Below are 22,418 nucleotides of genomic sequence, written 5' to 3' on the forward strand. Positions count from 1 at the left end.
CTCCATCCCTCCCCATTCCCCCAAACCATCAGTTCTGCTCTTAACTTCCTTTATCCCCTTCATAATCTTGAGTTTATGGATGCTTAGTTCAAATATATACTATCAACTAGCCTTGAATTCTTTGCCTGTTCATCCTTCCACCCGTCATTCTTTGCTGTACTTCAAATGTGGGCTGTCTTCAACATCCACCTTTTTTATCCTCAACTTTAAGCTGCTGAAGACTCTTGGAGAAAGTCATGCAACCATGGCCTGTTGGTTTACTATACATTTCTTTCTTAACTGCTATCAACTTGTTCCTCACTGCTACTCAGCAAATCCTTTTATTCTTCCTTGATTAATTTCTATCACATTATAGCAACCATGCTAATCTCTCTCCTCAGATTTACTTATCACCTCCAATCCCCTACCTCTCAATAGAGAATCTTGTCTTCCATTTTCCTGAAAATAATACCCTTCAAATATTCTATCTTCTGCCTTTCTGTGTTTTTGAAACATTATACCCCATTCTCTCCTCCTTTACCCTTATCTCAGGTTCTTCATCTCTAAGAATCCCTACCTCTCTTCAAAACCCAAATCATATGATCTATCCTATATGATGACTTTCCTGTTTTACCTAGCTATTAGTGCTTCCCCATACCTCCAAATTACTTTGTATTTATTTTATCAATTTTGTTTTTGCCTATTTATGCTAAAAGTGCTTAAAAATGTAGAGTGCTAAACTGAATTAATGATGAAAAGGGTATTCTTTTTGCTAAGGCTAACCTTTCCACTTATGTTCTTGATTTTATCTCATCCTGTTTTCTACAGGTGTTTCCCCATTAATCATTCTCTCTGTCTTCTTAAATATTTTCTTTTTTTTCCTTTTTTTTAGGCAATTGGGGTTAAGTGACCTGCCCAGGGTCACATAGCTAGTAAGTGTCAAGTGTTTGGTCTGAGGCTGAATTTGTACTCAGGTCCTCCTGACTTCAGGGCCAGTGCTCTATTCTTAAATTTCTTCTTATCCACTAATTTCTTCCTCCGATATCTGCAAAAATGTCCAAATATTCCCTGTTCTTAAAAAAATCATTTGACCTTGCCAACCCATCAATTTATCATCCTATATTTTTTCTCCATTTGCTGGAATCCACATTATAGGAGCTGCAAATGAACAAAAAGTGAAGAAGCTGAGACAATGAGTATGAATACCCTTTTCTAGGAATTTGTTCAGGAAACAGCCTAGATGTCATCTTTTAAGAAATTATCAAGGAAAACTACCCTGATATTCTAAAACAGAAGGTAAAATAGAAATTTAAAGAATCCATCAATCACCTCCTAAAAGAGATTCCAAAATGAAAACTCCCAGGAATATTATAGACAAATTCCAGAGCTCCCAGGTCAAGGAGAAAATATTGCAATCAGCCAAAAAGAAACAATTCAAATATTGTGGAGCCACAGTCAGGATAATAAGAAATAGCAGTTTCTACATTAAAGAATCAGAGGGCTTGGAATATTATATTCCGGAGGGCAAAAGAGCTAAGATTACAACCAAAACTCACCTACCCAGCAAAACTAGGTATAAACCTTCAGGAGAAAAATGGACATTCAGTGAATTAGAGGACTTTCAAGCACACCTGCTGAAAATATCAGAGCTGAATAGAAAATTTGACTTTCAAATGCAAGACCCAAGAGAAGCATAAAAAGATAAACAAGAAAGAGAAGTCATAAGGATTCAATAAGGTTAAAATATTTACATTCCTGCATGGGAAAATGATACTTGTAACTCCTAAATAGTTTCTCATTTGTTAGGGCAGTTAGAAGGAGTCAAGAGTCTACATAGACAGAGGGCACATGTGTGAGTTGAATATAATGGGATGATTATCTAAAAAACTAAAATTAAGGGGTGAGAAAGAAGAATGCACTAGGAAAGCAGAAATGGAGAGGTAGAATGGGAAAAATTATCTCACACAAAGAGGTGTGAAAGAGCTTTTACAGTGGAGGGGAAGGTGGAGGGCTTCAGGATGGGAGGCGTGTGAACCTTACTTGCATCGGAATTGGTTCAAAGAGGGAATAACATGAACCCTCAGTTTGATATAGAAATCTATCATGCCACAAAGGAAAGTAGGAGGAGAAGGGCTTAAGAAAACTGGGGGCTTATAGAAGCGTAGGTGGATTATGGAAGGTAAAGTCAGAAGCAAAACATTTTTGACACTGGACAGGGTGAAAGGAAAGAGACAGACAGAGACAGAGAGACAGACAGAGAGAGACAGACAGACAGACAGACAGACAGACAGACAGAGAGACAGACAGACAGACAGAGAAGGATAAATAGTGGGAAAATAGGATGGAGGAAAATAGTTATTAATTCTTACTGCGAAAAAAAAATTGACAGTAAGACTTAATTTCTCAAATATATAGAGAGCTGAATCAAATTTATAGAAATAAAAGCCATTCCTCAACTGATAAATGGTCAAAGGATATGAACAGGCAATTTTCAGATAAAATAACCAAAGCTTTCTAGAGTTGCATGAAAAATGGTCTAAATCTTTATTGATTGGAGAAATGCAAAATAAAACAACTCTATCAAATTGGCAAATATGACAGAAAAGTGAAATGACAAATGTTGGGGGGAATGGGGGAAAATTAAGACACTTTGAAAATTGAGACCATTGGTAAAGTACTATACTGAGTCAACCATTCTGTAGAGCAATTTGGAACTATGCCCAAATGGCTACAAAACCCTTCATACTCTTTGACCAAGCAAGGCCATGACTGTATCCCAAAGAAATTGTTTTTAATAGGAAATGAACCTATATGTACAAAAATATTTATAGCAGCTTTTTTTAGTGTGTCAAAGAATTTGAAATTAAGGAGATGTCCATCAATTGAGGAATTGCTGAATAATTTGTTGTATATGATTGTGACAGAACACTATTGTGCTATAAGAAATGATGAGCAGGGTGCTCTCAGAAAAACCTGGAACAACTTATATGAACTGAAGCAAAGGGAAATGAGCAGAAGCAAGAGAACGTTGTATACAGTAACAGCAATATTGTATGATGATCAACTGTGAATGACTTAACTATTCTCAGCAATACAATTATTCAAGACAATTCTGATGGTCTTAAAATGAAAACTGCTGTCTACCTCCAGAGAAAGAACTGATGAAGTCTGAATGCAGATCAAAGCATATTTTTCTTTACTTTTGTTATTTTCTCAGGGTTTTTTGGTCTGTTTTCTTTCACAGCATGACTAAGACAGAAATATGTTTTGTATGACTGCACATGTATAACCTATATCAAATTGCTTGCCTTCTCAATGGCTGGGTGGAGGGGGAAAAGGAGAGAGAGAATTTGGAGCCCAACAATTTTAAAAATAAATGTTAAAAATTGTTTTTACATCTAACTCGAGAAAGATAAAATATTAAAATTCTTAAAAAAAGAAAGAAAATGAAGGATCAACAACAACAAATATATCTTCCCACTTCCTAGTATTAGCTTGTAGCGAAACATGACCAAAAATGTGAAAGGAGCTCATAGCTACATTAAGAAAAGGCATGGTATTCAGAATAGAGAATCTAAAAGGTCTTTCTATGCTCTTATTTAATCAAATAGCATTTGAAATATTGGGGTAAGCTCTAGACATCACATTTTAAGAAGGACATTGACAAACTGGAGAGCATTAAAAAGATGGTGACAAGAACGGCTTCGAAACCATATCATATACGTATTTTTTTAAACCAGGGTAGGTCAGCCCTGAAAAAGAGAAGACTTCAGAAAAATATATTAGTTTTCTTCAAGTTTTGAAGGGCTGGATTTGGAAGATTAGACTTGTCCTGATTGGTGCAGATAGCAGAATTTAGAACAAAGGGTACGTATTGGAAAAAAGATCTATGCTCAATTTAAGTGCAACTTTGGGCTTGACCTTTCCCAGATGCATTGTCATGGAAACTCAAAGCATTGGAAATTCCTGTACAAGGGGAGAAAGAGATTTACGAAGAGTATTACTGTGCCTGGTCTTCCAAACTTGGGGATATGAGAGGCAGAGTCTTTATGGCTCCATTAGCCTTGCTTAGAATTATACAACTTCTAGCATTTATTAATCACCTATTATGTGTCAGAGTCTCTGCAACACTCTAGGAATACAATGAAAGAAAAGACAGTCCCTGTCCTTGAGGAGGTAACAGTTTAAAGGAGGAGAAAATATCAGATCTATACAGGATAAACTGGCAATAATCACAGAGTCAAGGCACTAAGATTGTCACATACAAAAAAATAGGGAATTATCAAAGAAACTAAGTGAAAGAATTCATAACTTTAGTGAAGTTACATGCTACAAAAGAAACCAACAAAATCACCAGCATTTATATGCAATGATATTGAAATTTAGGAGGCAATAATAGAAAAGGGACCTCCATTCAAAATATTTTCAAAATGTGTAAGTTATTTAGGAGTCAATCTACCAAAGCATAATAAATAACTATATAGATTCAATTACAAGGTGTTCCTTGAAGAAATAAAGAACAACTTGAATATTCCGTGATCATGACTGAGCCATGCCAATATAATCCAAAAGAGCAAGATTTAGTGCTGCAGCTATCAAGCCAACAAAGGAATACTTTGGAGAGCTGGACAAAATATTTACAAAATTAGTCTGGAAGAACAAAAGATCCAGAATATCAAGAAAAATAATTGGAGTTGGGGGAAAGAATAGAACTTCCAGCTTATAAAACAGTAATCAATCATAAATAACCTTAAGTTTTATCAAAAATAGAAAAATAGACCAATGGAACAGACTAGAAAAGGAAGAACTGGAAATAATTGAACTCAACAACTTGGTATTCAATAAACCAGAAAACATTACCTCTAAAAGACCTCCTATTTTATAAGAACTAGGAAAACTAGAAAGCAGGATGGCAGAAATTTGGCCTAGACCAACATCTTATACTATATTCTAAAATAAATTCTAAATTCATATATGACATGAATATTAAAGATCATATCATAACAAATTTTAGAAAAGAAGTATACCTTTCATAGCTCTGGGTAAGAGGCAAATTCTTAATCAAACAAAGGGATAGAGACAATTACAAAAGATAAAATAGATAACTTTGGGCGACAGAAGTTACCCTGCCCCCCCATACCTGAAAGTCAGATTATACATCCTTCCTTTGCTGTATTCCAGTCATAATTCCCATTCTACCGAGGCACTTTCATGTCCATGTAACTTTTCTCATGAATAATTTACTTTTCAAAAGTACAACCAGATATTTGGAAAGGGTACAGACTACCTGGTAACCATTCACTTCACTCAAGTTGCAATATACTATCTCTTCATGGCCTGGATGAGTTACTGTTCCCTGATAACAGCTATGTTAGCAGAAAGAATAAAAAACTACCAAACTAGCAGAATCCGTGCCCAGTTCTAAGGCATCTAGAACAGAAATCCTGGTGAGCAACCTCCAGTTCACAACTAAAGAATCCATCACGACATGAAAATCCAAAGACATTTTAAGAACAAATCCTTAAGTGGTTTTTCCAAAGGGCAAAGAAACAGAGTTCACTTCCCAGAGCTTAACTCATATATTCCATCCTGGAGACTTACAAAGTGGGTAACATAAGTATGTCATCTTTTGAAACCTTCTTGTGGGTAGAATAGCTATCATTTTCTGGAACCTAGCCTAACTTCCCACTAATAAAAATGACTCCAAATGTATGAGAAAAAATTGGAGACTGGAAATTATGGAAATAAACAGTTGACCACATTTCAATCTTGTGGTACAGGAAGTGATGGAGAGACACAAAGTTACATGAAATCCTGCCAAGGTTTGTTGAAAATCTGTTGGTTCCTAAAGAATAGGGTGTGCCTCAAAGCTATTTGCAGTGTAGTTCAGTTAGACAATAGATGCTATTATTGTAAATGAGATATTTGGTGGATTGGAGAACTTCAAAAGTATAACTCAAGAAGGCAACTGGAAACTGGCACTCCACAAAATGTAGCATATGGCATGGTGTGGAATTTGCAAGAGATACTCTCCCCTCCTAAAGATAAACTGCTTTTCAACACATTCATAGAACTGTGCTTACACAATTCCTTACAGACGTATTTCCAAAGCATGTTGCTTTATTCATACAACATGTCTGAAAATGCTGCCCAAAATGGGATGCCTTTAAAGGAGATTGCCTAAGTTCATTCTTCTCTTTTCTCCATTGTAATGGTGGTAAGCAGCAGAAAAAAAAAAAACTGGAGTACATTTGAATGTAGATAAAATGAAAAAAGTCTCTGTCTAGTTTTCCAATAATATACATGAGTAGAGTATGCAACAGAATACTACAAACTGAAAATGTGGGAAATGAGAGACTGCTTGCTATTTTCCCAATGCCAGCTTCTAGAATTTGAATATCTTTTAGGCTGTTGATCCAGAATTAACATTTAGATGGAAATGGCAAGAAGGATTTATAGGGTACAAAGGGTACAAGAGGTCCTGAGCTGGGCCTGTGAAATAAGAAAGTGGAATGAGCTCTGGAATGTCAATATAAGAAAAAGCCATCAAGAAGTAACTGAGGATGTTGAGTCTGTGCTGGAAGCTATTCATAGTGCTCTAGGTGTCAACTCGTTTTCTGAGAGAACCTAGCATTCCTAAGAACAAACTGATCTTCGTTATCAGAGACAGGTTTTTTTCCCACAAAATCAAACATTCAAAGTTGGAAGGGACACTATAGTCCATCTAGTCCAATAGCACTCCCTTCTATGACATCTCCAACAAATGGTCATACATCCTCCTCTTGGACACACTGTCTCTCAAGGGAATCTATTTCACTTCCAGAATTATAGAATCTGAAGAGTTAGAAGGGACCTCTGAGGCTATCTGGTTCAACCTACACTGGAACAAGAATCTTTTCTTTAGCATATCCTATGAGAAGTTTGTAGCCTTGACTTGAAAAGTTCTATTGAGGGTAAAAGCACTGAATTAACTGAGGCAGGCTATTCTCTTTTTAGATGGCTCTGCTTAATAGAAAGCTGAATCTTACATCAAACCCTTACATCAATCAATTTCTACCCACTGCTTTTAGTTCCACCTGTTGAGAAATCTTTAAAAATTCACCTGTGAAACTGTCCTAATATTCCATTACATCCATTCATGAACCAAATGGCTCCCTAGGGAGCATCCAAATTCAAATACTTACTGTCTCACAGAATGAATACATAGATATGCACCTTGACCAGGGCCTTCAAAATAAATTAAGGTAGGAGAAAGATTGGAAATCAACTGAGGGAAAATAATTTCCTTTCCATATCTGATAAATCAGTAAAGTCCTGAAATCATAATTATAAAAGTATCAAGTCAGTGAAGATGCACATAACTTTGGATCCTCAGAAATCATCTAGCTTAACCCTTTTATTTAGATAGTTCTAATTTTATAAGGAATTTTTCCTTGTATCAAGTTTAAATCAGCCTGTCTGCTATCCCATCATTCCTAGCACTGCTCTGTGGGACCAAGCAAAATGAATCCAATGCCTCTTCTATATGATAGCCATTCACTGAAAGACTGCAATCATTTATCCACCAACAGTTTTGTCTTCTCCAGGTTTGAATCAATTTCCTTAAATTCTTTAAATCAATCTTTGCTGAACCTTGTTGCTCTTTTACCATCTTGATTACCCTCTTTCAGAAGTATTGCAGCCTGTCAATGTCCTTCCAGACATGGAGATCTCAGAACAGAACATGACACTCCATCTATATCCCTAACACCTGAGAGAACAGTACAATCACCACTTCCTTCTTTCTGGACATGGTGCCTTGCAGTTTACTTATAAAAAGTTGAGAGCTTGACAAGAATCCTCTCATACCATATGGTCTCCTGGAGTCCTTATTTATTTATGTGGGTTTGAACAGATGTTATTATACTAGTTAACTTCTCAAGGGAATGTGATTAGGTGTGTTTCATTCTATTTGATGAATGAACTTAAATATGGGACCAGACTCTTATCAATCTACCTTCTAAAGCACAGATCTATTTGACCTTTGCCGTCAATGACTTTCTAATAATTTCAGAATTCCAAGCATACTTCCCATCACGTTTCTCATTTCATCTTTCCTAATCTGCAAGCAATGGCACCTAGTCAGATTTTATTCAACATTAGATGGAAAATTTTCCTGAAAATCCCAAGAAGCCACTGGAACTTCTTGAAAAGGGGATTTGCATGGTCAGCCTTCTGTTTAGGAATATCAATTTGGCAGCTGTATGGAGTGAAAAGAGTTGAGAAGAGTCTAACCTAGGATGAAGGCTATGTGAGAGATCAAAAAGGGACAGATGCAAGAGATACTATGGGGGTATAATTCAAAATATTTAGTAACTGGGGCAAAATATCTCATAGGAAGAGATGAGAAAGACCTTTTATAGTGGAGGGGAAGATGGGAACCTGGGCAATGGACATCACTGGAACCTTACTCTCATCAGTAGTGTCTCAAAGAAGGAATAATATATACACAGTCAGTTGAATATAGAAAACTATCCAACCCAACAGGAAAGTAGGAGGAGAGGAAATTAAGTAAAGGAGGTTGTGGGGGGGGGGCTGACATAAAGGAGGGTAGATCTGGGGAAATGGTAGACAGAAACAAAACACTGGTGAGGTGGGAAAGGGGAAAAGGAAAGAGGACAAACAGGAGTATGAATAGGATGGAAGTAATACACAGGTAATAATCCTAACTGTGAATGTGGATGGGATGAACTGAAGTGGATACCAGAGTAGATCAAAAACCAGAAACCTATAATATGTTGCTTACAAGAGACATACCTGAAACAGAGAGACACACATACAGAGTAAAGGTAAAGGAGTGGATCAGAATCTATTATGCTTCAGTTGGAGTAAAAAAGCAGGGGCAGCATTCTTGATCTTAGAAAAAGTAAAGCAAAAATAGACCTAATTAAAAGAGATAATGAAGGCAACTACATCTTGCTAAAAAGGTACCATAGACAATGAAACAATCAAATTAGAAGAGCAAGAAATAGCCTACCTGTGAGATCTATGGGGAGGGGAAGAATTCATGACCAAACAAGAGACAGAGAGCATTACAAAATATGGAATAAATTATTTTGATAATATTAAATTGAAAAGTGTGTATGCAAACAAAACCAATGCAATCAAGATTAGAAGGAAAGCTGAAAGCTGGGAAACAATCTTTACAGCAAGTATCTGTGATAAAGGCCTCATTTCTCAAATATATAGAGAACTGAGTCAAATTAATGATAATACAAGCCATTCCCCAATTGATAAATGGTCAACGGATATGAACAGGCAGTTTTCGGATTTAAAAAAATCAAAGATACATGTAAGCATATGAATGATGCTCTAAATCAATTTTGAGGCTTAGTAATCTAAGCTATTTGGTGGGGGTTGTGGCATTGCATTTGATCAGAACTCCACCAACAGTTCCAATACCAAGGGTTAGAGCACTAATATGTAACAGCAACAGGTCCTAAAGATTCTCAGATGCACTCCCCCAGACATGATAACAGCCTGAAAAGCTGCACCATAAGCAACAGCCTCATCACAATTGATCATCTTGTTCATCTTCTTGACAAAGAAAAAGCTCTGTAGAAATTTCTGGCTCTTGGAGATACCACTCACCAAGATGATGTGACAGAGCTGTAATTTTATTTATTTAGGCATCCCTTAGGATCTTTTCCCTGTGATGCAGTATGCCAGAAAATAGAGCTGCATTCATCTCTTTAAAATGGATGCTAGTCAGAGATGTATAGAAGTCAATACCTTCATGGAGTGAGTCAATCTCAATATTATCCTGAGTACAGGAAGAGATGATATATTTTGCATTTGCACAAGTAGTGCAAAGGTGGCAGACATCCCTCCTGTTTTCACTCTCTTTCTTCTGCTTGTGATTGAACTCAGCAATGAAATGGTTGATCATGAAATTGCAAGAGTCTCCTTGCCTGAGGGGTGTCCTCAACTTTGGCCTAGGCTTCAAAGATGGTATCCTCAGTAGTAAAAATGGAGATAATAGAAAGTGCTGCCTGAGAAGTCAAAGGTCAATGCACATTTCTCAGCACCTTCTTTTTTGTCCAAGCCAATTTTTTGAATAGCAGCAGCAGTTCATTCATTGACAGAGCACGTTGAGATCAATGATTTTTCCCAGCATCTTTGGTGGCCTAATGTTGGGAATCACTGAATTGGGCTGGTCTTGTGACCAGAGCATTTGTAACAAACAGTCTTGCCAAGGTAAACTTTGTGAATTCTTTTACCTTAGTCAAAACCATAGAAGATACTTCTGAAGAGAAGGTTTGGGTCTTCCCTTGGGACTTTACTTAAACCTTAGACCTGTCTATATCATTCACCATCATGAAGGGTCAGTGCTTCATATCTGACTCTACAACCATATCACCAAATCTGTGATGAATAAGATATTTGGTATCGTAAACAACGTCAGTGAGATTTATTACACATTGATTTTTTGTAGCATTAGAGATTAAGTTTTCTTTGTCAGTGAGGGCAATGTAAATCGGATGGTCTTATTTCCTTGGTCATTAGTAATGATCTCTAATTACCATGTTGGGAAACTCTCTCACAAGAGTAAGTGATGCCATTATCAATGCCAACTAAGAGTCCCTTTTCTATGGTTACTGAAGTGTCAGGGTAATTTCTGACTGATGAAGTATCATAAGGGCTCCTGAGACACTGACTGAGCCTTTGGGTACATTTTCTAGGCAAAGGGGAATTCTATTAGGCACAGGTAAGGAGGGCATGAACTTCAGATATGGAGGATGGCTGGTACAAAGGCAAAAAGAAGGAAGATAAAGTACTGGGTGTGAGGAGTAGGGAGATCACTTTGGCTGACTGTTACAGAGAAAGGGAGGGAGAATAATGTTCAATGAGGCTAAAAAGATAGGTGGGCTCCAGGTTATAAAAAGCTTTAAAAGCAAAACAGAAGAGTTTATATTTTACTCTAGAAACAACAGGAAGTAACTGGAGTTAGTTGAGTAGTGGAGTCACATAATCAGATCTTTGTTTAAGGAAAATTACTTTTGCAAAAGTATGTAGGTTGGGAAATATAGAAAAGGGAAGGGTTTGGGGAAAATTAAAAGTTACAGTTGAGACATGTTGGGTCAAGATGTTTCTGGAGTCCCAATTTAAAATGCCCAATAGGCAATCAGTGATGTTGGACTGAAGCTCAGCAGAGAGATTGGGACTGAATCTAAATCTGGTAGTCATCTTCATAGAGATTCTAATGGAGCCAAGGAGAGCTGATGAGATTATCAAAAGAAAGTACAGAGAAAGAAGAATAAGTGGTGCAGGCCAGAGTCTGACAATTAGAGAGTGGGAGATGAAGGATAAACCTATGAAGGAGACAGAAAGAGCAGCCAGAAAGGTTAGAAGGGAACCAGAAGAGATTAGTGAAAAAAAAAAATAACAACCACCAAAGAGACAAGAGTATCCAAAGAAAGAGAGTTATCAACACTGTCAAATAGAGCAAAGAGAAAGAGAAAGATTAGGACAGAGCAGACTATCAGATTTTGCAATGAAGAGCTCAATGGCAACTTGGAGACAGCAGTTTTAATTAAGCAATACGGTCACAATGAGAAGCCACATTGCAGAGGGTTGAGAAGTGAATGAGAAGACAGGAAGTGAAGGTAATAATTAGAGCTAGTTTTTTTCTTTCTTTCTTTTTTATTGTTTTTTTGTTTTTGTTTTTGCTTTTTGTTTGTTTTTGATTTTGGCTAGGCAATGGGGTTAAGTGACTTGCCCAGCGTCACACAGCTACCAAGTATGTGCCTGAGCCGTATTTGAACTCAGGTCCTCCTGAATCCAGGGCCAGTGCTCTATCCACTGCACCACCTAGCTGCCCCCAAGACCTAGTTTTTTCAAGGAGTTTATCTGATGAAGGGAGGAAAGATATTTTATATTTTGAGGGGCTGGTAGGATCCAATGAAGGTGGGTTTTTTAAGTATTGGAAAGCTAGTTATTTTAAAAGCAGCACGTGCAGAACTAGTTGTTATGGGAAGGTTGAAGATTAGAGAGAGAAGGGAGATGATTGAAAATGTACCAGATTGCAAAGATAGGAAGAAAAAAGATCAAGTGTCCATGCAGAGGAACTACCCATGTCAAAAAGAAGGACATTTCTTTGTCAGAGACTGAGATAAAAGGGGAGAGAATAAGAGATGATGTCAAAGCATTTTGAGGTAAACAGGAGAAGGAAGTTATGTCAAATGTTCACAGTTTTTACAATAAAAGGCAAAGTTCTCAAATGAGAGAGAAGGGAAAGCGGGAGGTCTGATAGACTTAAGAAGGAAAGAAAACATTTGAAGTATCTTCTGTACTTAGTGTGATAGGGAATCAATTCAGAAGAATAAAATTAAGGGCCCAGTTGAAGTTGGATAATATGAATTTCTTATATAACCAGGCAACATGGTTACAAGACTTCACCTTCCTCATTTAGGGTATAAGTAGGATTAGAAGAGTAGGTGTGTAATTGTGGTTATACAACTTAACCTCTCTTGGTCTCAGTTTTCTGCTTCATGAAATGGCAAGAGTTGAAATCATCCCTGAAATTATGTAATTCTTGGACTATATGCTATGATGCTCTTACAGTTGAGCAGAGAGGAAAATGAGGCGAGGTAAGATGAGAATACTTACTAGATGCATTAGCTGGGGTCCTGTGTCCAGGAAGCAAAGGTCAAAGGGCCACTGACTATGTATTACATACCATGAGACGTTACATTTTAAGTCATCAAATGCAACACTGCTATCATTCTGCTAAACAGCTGGTGCTCCAGTTGCAAGCTGCCTCACAGCTGGTGCTGCTGCTTTGCTTCAGAATGGTCCATTGTTATAGATCTCTCTTGTCAATTACCGAGGTTGTCTTAAGCTGGAAAAATGTCTCACCCGGACCTTTTTTTGGCTCAGCTGCTCCAAAATTTAATTTGAGGGATTATTTTAAAGTTGGTTACTGGGGAATGTTAAGATAGTTTAGCTGAGTGGCTGCCTCCCTTCTGCCATCTTGACTCTGCCCTCTCAAACATTCCTTTTTAAAGCAAGGGTTGCAAAATCAATGCAATACGCCAACCTGTAGAACCAATACTAGGTTAAAAACAAGTATCGTTTTAACCATCCTAATAATTCTCAGATAAATTTAGTGCAATTACTCAAAGAATTTGGCGGTATGGAGCCAAGAAAAATAGGAGGAAGAGGCTTACTATTTATACTACTAGCAGACAGAGAGTTGGAGGGGTAGATCTTATATTTCAACATGCTTATTTTTAATATAAAAAAAATTAAGTTCAAAAGAAAGTAAAAGATTTTGCCATAGTTACTCAAGTTGGGGATACTATCTATAGATTTAGAGCTGGAGCCCAGAAGCCTTTAATTTAGCTCCTTTGTCTTATACATGCAGAAACTGACCTTCAGGTCACATAGGTAATAAATGCCATAGGCAGGATTTAAACCCAAGTCCTCTGCCTCCAAAACCGCTGAATCACACAGCTCTGGAGCCAGGCTTTGAATTCAAGTCCTCCAGTGGAAAATTGTTGTTGTTCAGTTGTTTCAGTCATGTCTGACTCTTCATTATCCCATTTGAGGCTTTTTTGGCAAAGGTACTGGAGTGATTTGTCATATCCTTCTTCAGTCAATGTTACTGATGAAGAAACTGAGGCAGACAGGGTTAAGTGACTTGCTTAGGGTCACATAGCTAGTAAGTGCCTGAAGCCAGATTTGAACTCAGGAACATGAATCTTCTTGACTTCAGACCTAGTGCTCTCTCCACTGTGTATTTAACTGCTCCTCAGTGGCAAATTACTTCATTTAAAAACATAACATTTGATACTTGTCACCAAGGACCTTGCAATTGAACAAGAGAGATTTTCCCATAAAAAGCAAGAAGAGAACCATACAAGAAAATATATGCTCAAATGCTAAATTTTGTGGTACTGTTGTTATTGTAGAAGAGTAGAGAGAGATCACTGTGAGTTGGAGTAGCCAGGAAAGGTTTCATGGAGAAAGTAGTATACAACCTCGGTTGTGATAAGATTTAGTTATTCATAGGAGAAATGATTAATAATGCTAAAAATGAGATTGGGGTAAGGGAGGTAGAGATTGTGTACAGAAGAAAATCAGCCAGAATGGAATGGCATTTTTGTGTTAGGAGAGTTATTAGGAAATATATAGATTAGGGTCCAGAGTAGGGAAGGTTCAGAATATCATGTCGATTCATTTTGACTTGATATGACTGGAAACATTGTAGGTTCTTGAGCAAAGGGGTGTATGAGAAATGAGTTTTGGGAATATAGAATTTAAACAGGGAAAGTTTCTTTGGAAGCCTAAGAGTGTTTTTAAAAATAGTGAAGGAAAAAACTTTCAGAAACAGAGACTTCACAAGGTGATCAGATATTGAATGAAGCTTGTCTCTAAATTTTCAGGGATATAGTGGCAGAACTTTGAACTAATAATGCAAAGTGATGATTGTTTCTTACATGATGTGCTGATACAATGGAGCGCCACTGTGAATATCTTGAAAGCTGATACTACTTCAATATGTTTTACATATGTTCTATTTTTTCAAATATTCTGATACACCAGTTTGTACTGTTGAATGCTTGTTGCAATCATCTCCTTATTATTAATCCTGCCAACATTCTCTAGGTAGGTAGAAAAGATCACCTGGTATTAAACCCCCATTTTCCAGATGGGGATGAAAGGTCAAGGTCATGCCTAAATCAAATGCAGAACAGGTGTCTAAAATGCCAAGCTAGAGCCTTGTGTTCCTGCTTCTTATTCTCAGATTTAGGCCACCCAGACACTCAGTGCATATATGTTTTCATGTCATTCACATAAGCTATACTTTTCAAAACTGGTTAATGTCATTAAGTGGAGAGAGCTACGTGATTTAGAATCTACCTATTAGTTTAGAGAATGCTGCTCTCATGATAGTTCCTTGAATGAAGACCCAGGACTTTTACAAACATAACCATTTACACTGTTCCAGATTAAGGATTTAAAGGCTAGAAGAAGACTTACTCATTCAGTAATCATTTATTAAACACCTGCTGTGTGCCTGGCACTGTACTATGTATTGGGCATACAAAAACAAAAACATTCCCTTCTCTCAAGGAACTTACACTCTGCTGAGGGAGTGGGCTGGGGGTAGGGGGAGAAAAAATGTACATGGAAAAGTACAGACAGAACATACAAGTAAATGCAAAGCCTTAGTGATTGTTTGGCCTGAGGTTCATAACATTTTTTTGTGTTATGGACCCCTGGAAATCTGGTTAAAATTAGGGACCTCTGCTCATAATAATATTTTTTAATGCATGTAACAATCCAAAAGTATTTGCACCTAGTCAAGACACTAGCATCAAATGGGGTGTCATTCTACCTCACCTTTAACCATAAAATAAAATACCTAGGATTACAAAGGAAAACAATTTATTGAACTATAGTTATCAAAATATTTTTTAAAAGGCTTATGGACTCTAGGTTGAGAATTCCTGAACTAGGCTGAACCTCCAATTTTATAAGTGATGAAATTTAGGTACATTTTTAATTATTTTATGAGTTTTATCTTTTAAAAAAAACCTGTCAGTTCCTTCAGAGCATATTGATACACATAAATAAAAGTAACTTTAAAAAAAAAAGGAAACACAAGTTTCACATCTATCCAAAAGCTCCAGGAGTTGGGACTTTTCTATTTTTCTTTTGTTTACAGATGTAGAGTCACTTATTTCTTAGTGTCATTTAATAAATAACAGGGAAATCATCAGCTTGCCTCCTAGGAAATAGGAACTTTTCATAGATTAAACCATTGAGGGGAAGGCAGACCCAAGATAAGAGAAAGGTTCAGATCCAGCTGAACTTTCCCAACATCCCCCTTCAAACAACTTTAAAATAACACCTCAACTCAAATTTTAGAATGGCAGAGTCAACAAAAGTTCAGGGTAAGATTATTTTTCCAGCCTAAGACAACACAGGAAATTTTCAGAAGTCTATGAGATGCCAGTAGACGCTGATAACACAAGGGATGGGTCTTGAAAGCAGTGGTAGCAAATAGCAGCAGCAACTGCTGCTTCATGAGTTCTCACCCAGAGATGGTAAGAGGGAATCAGAAAAAAATAGTCAGAAAGAGATTACAGGGGACCTTTTGCTGGCACTTGGTGTAGTCATTGCTTATTGGGAACTCTATTGCCCATAAATAACTCTGGGTTGCAGTTCTAAGGTGAACAGGAACACTAGTCATTGAAGCCACAGGAGACTATGGGACCTGGTCACAGTTTCCAAAGTCAAAAGGAATGCTAGCACTTGCTGCCAAAGAGAAGCAGGGATCCTTCTTAGATGAACACCAGAACAAAGACCAAGAGAGCAGTAACCACACCTCTCCCCAGATTACACAAACTTGAAAGCACCAAAAACTTTAAGACCCTCAGAACTAGTTCTGAAAACATGAACATAAAAAAGCCTGAATCTGGGGACAGTGCCTTCCCACTCCAATGTGAGCAGAAACCAACATGAAAATAAAGTTCAAATTCAAAATACAGGATGGAAAAAAAGAGCAAAGAAAGAAACAAAAAAAGAATTTAACCATAAAAAGCTAATATAATAAGAGACAAATTTGGAATAAGACAATGATATAAATCAGCTATGATAACAGACTCAAAGAAAAATGCTAATTGGGCACAAGCCCAGCAAGAATTCCTGAAAAAAAAACTAAAGAAAGAAATGAAAGTGATAGAGGAAAAATTGGGGAAAGAAGTGAGAATGATGCAAGAAAATTATGAAAAGAAAAGTAACAGTTGGTAAAAGAAGCACAAAATAATCCTGTAGAAAAAAAAACACCTTAAAAAAACAGAATTGGCCTAATGGTAAAAGAGACAAGAAAATTCACTGAAGAAAAGAACTCTTTCAAAAGCAGAATCGGCCAAATTAAAAAAGAGCTACAAAAGCTTACTGAAGAAAATAATACTTTAATTAATTCTTAATTCCTCCATTTTCATGTAGAGAAATAATGGGACTCCCTCTGCAGGGTAATAAGTCTAATAAGTTTGTCTAGAAAGGGACTGACTTCAACCAGAGATATGTAGTCAGTGATTTCCACATTGATAATGGTCTGTTGAGAACTCTGTGGAAGTGTTCAACCCATTGCTTGAGGATTATGTCTTTATCACTACTCAATGTGGCTCTCATCAGCAGCTGAGGTGCATCATAGGTCTTTAGCCCATAAATAGCCTTCAGGGTATCATAAAAGTGCTTTACATTATTATTATCAACATAAAACTGAGTTTCATATGCCTTCTTACTGAGCCAAAAATTGTGAATCTCTCTAAGCTTTTTATGCACTTTACTTTTGATGGAGTTAAACTTTGACTTCTTACAGATGGATGACCTATCCTGCTGGTAAACCCCATGGAGTTCTTGTTTTTCATTGAGCAGTTTCTGAATTTCCCCATCATTTTCTTCAAACCAATCTTAATGTTTGTGAGTGATCTGGCCCAGATGAATAAATGCAGTACTTTATACCACATTTCTGATAGTTGCCCACTCATTTTCTACTCCAGTGTTGCTAAGCATGTGTTGGTTCAGCTTTCCCTCCAAGTCAGCAAAGAGCTGTTCCCTCTTGGAGAAATGCTCTAATCTGTTGATATTAAGTCTTCTGATAATCGTCTTGTTTTGAGGCCACCACTTTTATTGAATTCTAGCAAAGGCTAGAAGGTGGAGAAAACAGAATGTTTTGGGTAAGTTGAAGAGCCTCACTAATCACCCTGTTTCAAAAGGAATCATTCTAAATAAAACAAAGTAGACCCATCTCTTTCAATCTAATTTCTTCCTTCTCCGGAAATGCAGCTGGCCCTGCATGGACTATGGATAAGGATCCACAAGTCACACCTGACCAGTACTTGGCTAACTAGAAGGACCTGTCCCTACTGAGTCTTTTAAGGATTGTGGTGCCCTGTCCTCAATTTTGTGACCTGGTTTTGTTTCACTCCTTGGAATCACAGTCACTGCTGCAGACACTGTGTCAAGCCTTTATAATGATCAGTGAATCCCTTCTGGTCCCTTATATGCAGCTAGAAAATAAAGATAGGCTGGGGATGAACATTTAGAACTCTATTATCTGAATTACCTGTCAAATGATAATTAGTTGATACACTCACTAGATTTATACATTAAGGAAATTACATATATGTGTAATGTATACATGTATATATGTGTGTGTATATGTGTGTGTGTGTGTGTGTGTGTGTGTGTGTGTGTGTGTGTATATGTATTACTGCAAAAACACAATAAGACTGAAATTTGCCCATTTCTGCTCAGGAAGATCCTGGTGCCCTTTTTTCCCAAGCTTCACAAATGTTTTCCCAATTTCTACTCTAGTCAATATTTAGCTTGGAGAAGATAAGTCTATGATCAGTCCAGCACTCTGAAGCACACATTGCCTTCATCACTCTCACATCCTGTCTCTTATCCTTACAATAAAATAGTCTATTAAATAACAATGTTTGCTGCAAGGGTAATATGCATGAGGTTTCATTGCATTTAGGTAAACAGAACGCAGTGTTGTTGATGAGAAGCTGGTCATGGGATACACAAGCCTCCAGGAGTAAGCAACCATTGCTGTTGCTGCTTCCAACTCCATTCTTGGTGGGCTGTGCCTACTGTTGCATTAAAGTCACCTGGAATTATAAGAATGTCCTTTCAATATGTTGATTATGAGGGTGTCCAGGTCTTCATAAAACTTTTCTTCGACCTCATCAGGATTTGTCATGGTGGAAGCATATGTAATGATGATGATGGCATGGTGCTTTCCTGCAAGTGGCAATCCCATTGTCATGAACCTGTCCTTCATTCTTTTTGTAAGAATACAAGCTTGTTGACTAGATTAGCTTTAATTGCAAAATTTATGCCAGTTTCACAGTGTTTGTCATCTCTGAGGCCACTCCAGAAAAATGTGCATCCATCTCCAACTTTGGTAAGCTGGCCTTCATTTGCCAGCCCTTTTTTTTTTTCAAGGCTGTTATTGGGATGTGATATCTGCTGAGTTCTCTCACAAGAGCTGTTCATCTTTCAGGACTATTGGATTTTGTATTGTCCATAAATGTGTGTAAATTCCATGTTCCAATGGTGAATGGAATCATCTTTGCAAAAGTTTTTGTATTGTGTATGTGTGTGTGTGTGTGTGTGTGTGTGTGTATGTTTGCACGTGTGTGTTTCAACCACAGAGGTGGATCCCTGCCTGCTGTAGTAAGCAGGCAGGATTGGGTGAAGCAGACAATTTTAGGGCACCTTTTCTAGCCCCTTCCTTATGCCAGGACGTGAGCAGCATGGTCCTTAAAAGTCTGCTTAGACACCCAGGCAGCTGCAAAATCCCACTGCTGCTTCAGTCCAATGAGATAAAGATCTTATGGTCTAGGCCATCTATGAGCAGGGTTGTAACTACAGCTCTCAGTGTATCTACACCTGCTGTTTTATCACTTGCACATTATCACAGGACTTTGAGATAGGTAAAAATGGTAAAATGGTATGGGTGATGTCTTTTGATTTGTACATAAATTGTATTTAAGTGATGCAGAGATGGGCAAAATTATAGGCTTCACTATCTCTTCCAGAATTATCAAAGTCCAATAGCAAGACAAAAGTCAAGACAACTGGCGATGGCTCAGAATGTAGCGGCATCTTTGATGTCTGACCAAGATCTAAGTTCTCCATAGCATCTGCTTCAGCTGCCTTCATGGTCATTGAAATAAGTTATTCTCATCTGCCTCTTCCACTGGAGGAAGTCTTCACTTGTTCACCATTGGGTTTGAGAACATTCAGTTACCCTCAACCTGGTTTAGCCCATTTATCAAAATGGCTTACTAGGATGTGGCCACTCAGCATGAAAGTATTTTTATCCTTAAAAATCAACATTTTACTTTTAATGAAAATTTTGATGGAAACAAGAGAAACTAAGGGCAGGGCAGAAATGACACCAGAATTCATTCCTGGCAAATTGATTGATTGGACTACCATATATTGGAAGAAGCCTAATACGTACTAATGTTGGAAAGAAGGTTGTTAAGGGCTTCCAGCTAAACATAGGAACCTTGTTTGATCCTAGAGACAAAGGAGAGCCACTGTAGTTTATGGAGTATGGGAGTGATGAGGTTAGAGTTGTATGTTAGGAATATTATAGGTAAATAACCAATGAAGAGTGGTGCTGGAGTTAGCTATAGAAGAGACAATCAAACATTTCAAGAATCATAGCTGATCTAACAGCATTCTGTTAATTCTATAAGTCTAACTGTTGGCAACTTGGTTAAGTGTCCCACTATAGGCCACCAGCATGGTAAGGGAACTCAAAGCTCTGCCATGAAGGAGTTAGGGATGCTAAGCATAGAGAAGAGAAGACAAAATAGGGCTGAGATTGGTTCTGTTTGGTTCCATTATGGCAGAACCAGTACTAGAAGTGTCAAGCAGGCAGATTATAGTTCAATACCAAGAAAAAAGACTAATAGTGCTTTCAAGAAACAGAATGGGCTGCCTCACACAAGAATAGGCTCCCTATTATCAGCTAAGTCCAACTAATCTGGCAAGATGACAGTAAAGAGATTCATGCTTCAGAAATGGTTGAGCTAGGTCCCCCTCAAACTCCAAGAGTCTATAATTCTGTAAGTAGCTACGTTGGCAACATAACTGAAAAGTGAACTTTCTATTTAGAAGAAGAAGAGGGGCAGCTAGGTGGCACAGTGGATAGAGCACCAGCCCTAGAGTCAGGAGGACCTGAGTTCAAATGTGACCTTAGACACTTGACACTTACTAGCTGTGTGACCGTGGGAAAGTCACTTAACCTCATTGCCTAGCCAAAAACAAACAAACAAAAAAGAAGAAGAAAGATGTTTGTTTCAGTAAAATTTTGTCAACCAATCAACCTTAGTGAAAGAAAACTAGGACACTACCTTGCAAGAGCTCTGTCTCCAGGGTTCACTACTTTAAGCACTAAGGATTCCATGGCTAAAGGAGCCAGGTGTTTTCTAAGAGAGACATGACTCCACTGCTGGCTGAGAAACAAAGAATCTCAATGCTGTCACTTCAGAAGCACAACATGCTTTGGTCCTGAGAGTCCAAGGTGACATGTGGGACTGCCATGTCTATGAACAGTAAATACCTGAAACAATGAGAGAGTAAAACTGTATGTGATTTCCAAAGGCCATGTGTTTTGAATTAAAGCACATGAATTAAATGTTTGTGAGCAGTTTTAAGCAAATGGAAGGGATTGGGGGAAGGAAACAATACAATGCACTACTGTTGAAAAAAAATGCATATACTAAGGCTGAAGTATTTGGAGTTTCCCTTGCTATACCAGAGCAGTAATGTTTGCTGTTAGAGAAAGCTTTTTTTTTTCTTTTGGTTGCTGTTACTTGTTCTATTTTTTTTTTTATTTTCATAGACAGTTCCTTTTTTTTCTAGTGTACATCCTCTCCTCACCACGATCAGTGTGTGTGTGTTTCAACATCTTGAAAAAATTACTTTCTCCCCTGCATCAGATTCCAAATCTCCACTTTCTTCTGTATTCCAGAGTCAGCTTCTATAAGATCTCATGCGGATGTTGCTGCTGAAATATCTCTCCTGACTTGTCAAGTCTGAAAACCTGAACTCCCAGTCAAAGGCCCTTGACTTAAAATTGATTACCTATATACTCAGCTTTAGCATCATCCCCAAAGGAAGACAATCATGTGCATACCTTCCTATCTTTTCTTAACTGTGTAGTTTTCCTCCTGTTTTCCATTTGTACCACATCTCATCCTACTAGAATGCAAATTCCTTGAGGGCAATTGAGGGTCCTTTGTATCCGTATCCCCACTCAAGTAAACAAATGATTTTCATTTCAATAAGCATTTATTGAGTGCTTACTATGTGCTAAACACTATGATAGTATTGGAGATAATGAAGAAAGGCAAAAACAGCCCTTGCCTTCAAGGAGCTCACAATCTAATAGGGGAGACCAGCTTGCATTTATATAATACCCTGAGGTCTGCTAAGTATTTTACTTAATATTGTCCCATTTGATCTTTACTACAACTCTGTGAAGTAGTTTTATGCCTGTAATTTATTGGTTACGTAATCAATGTTTGAGTAGTTGAATGTTCTCAATTAATACTGAATTCTACTTCAAAAGCTTTTTCAAAATCATAGATAAGGCAGAAGTCAAGGTTGCCGAAACACTTAAAACTCTCCACATTGTAAAGATTATCTGTGTGTGTGTGTGTGTGTGTGTGTGTGTGTGTATCTTTAGCTTTTGCCATCCATGTTGTGATAATGAATATTATCTATATTCAGTGTGGAATATTTAACATTTTTATAAGCATCTAGATTTTATGCTAATTAGATGCTAAAATTAAAACATCAAGAAATGCTAAAGTCTAGGATTAGAATAGTTTATTGAAGTCAACTTCCCAACTATT

The sequence above is a fragment of the Phascolarctos cinereus genome, unplaced genomic scaffold, assembly GCF_003287225.1.
Source record: "Phascolarctos cinereus isolate Bilbo 61053 unplaced genomic scaffold, phaCin_HiC Scaffold_4;HRSCAF=312, whole genome shotgun sequence".
Taxonomy (NCBI): Eukaryota; Metazoa; Chordata; class Mammalia; order Diprotodontia; family Phascolarctidae; genus Phascolarctos; species Phascolarctos cinereus.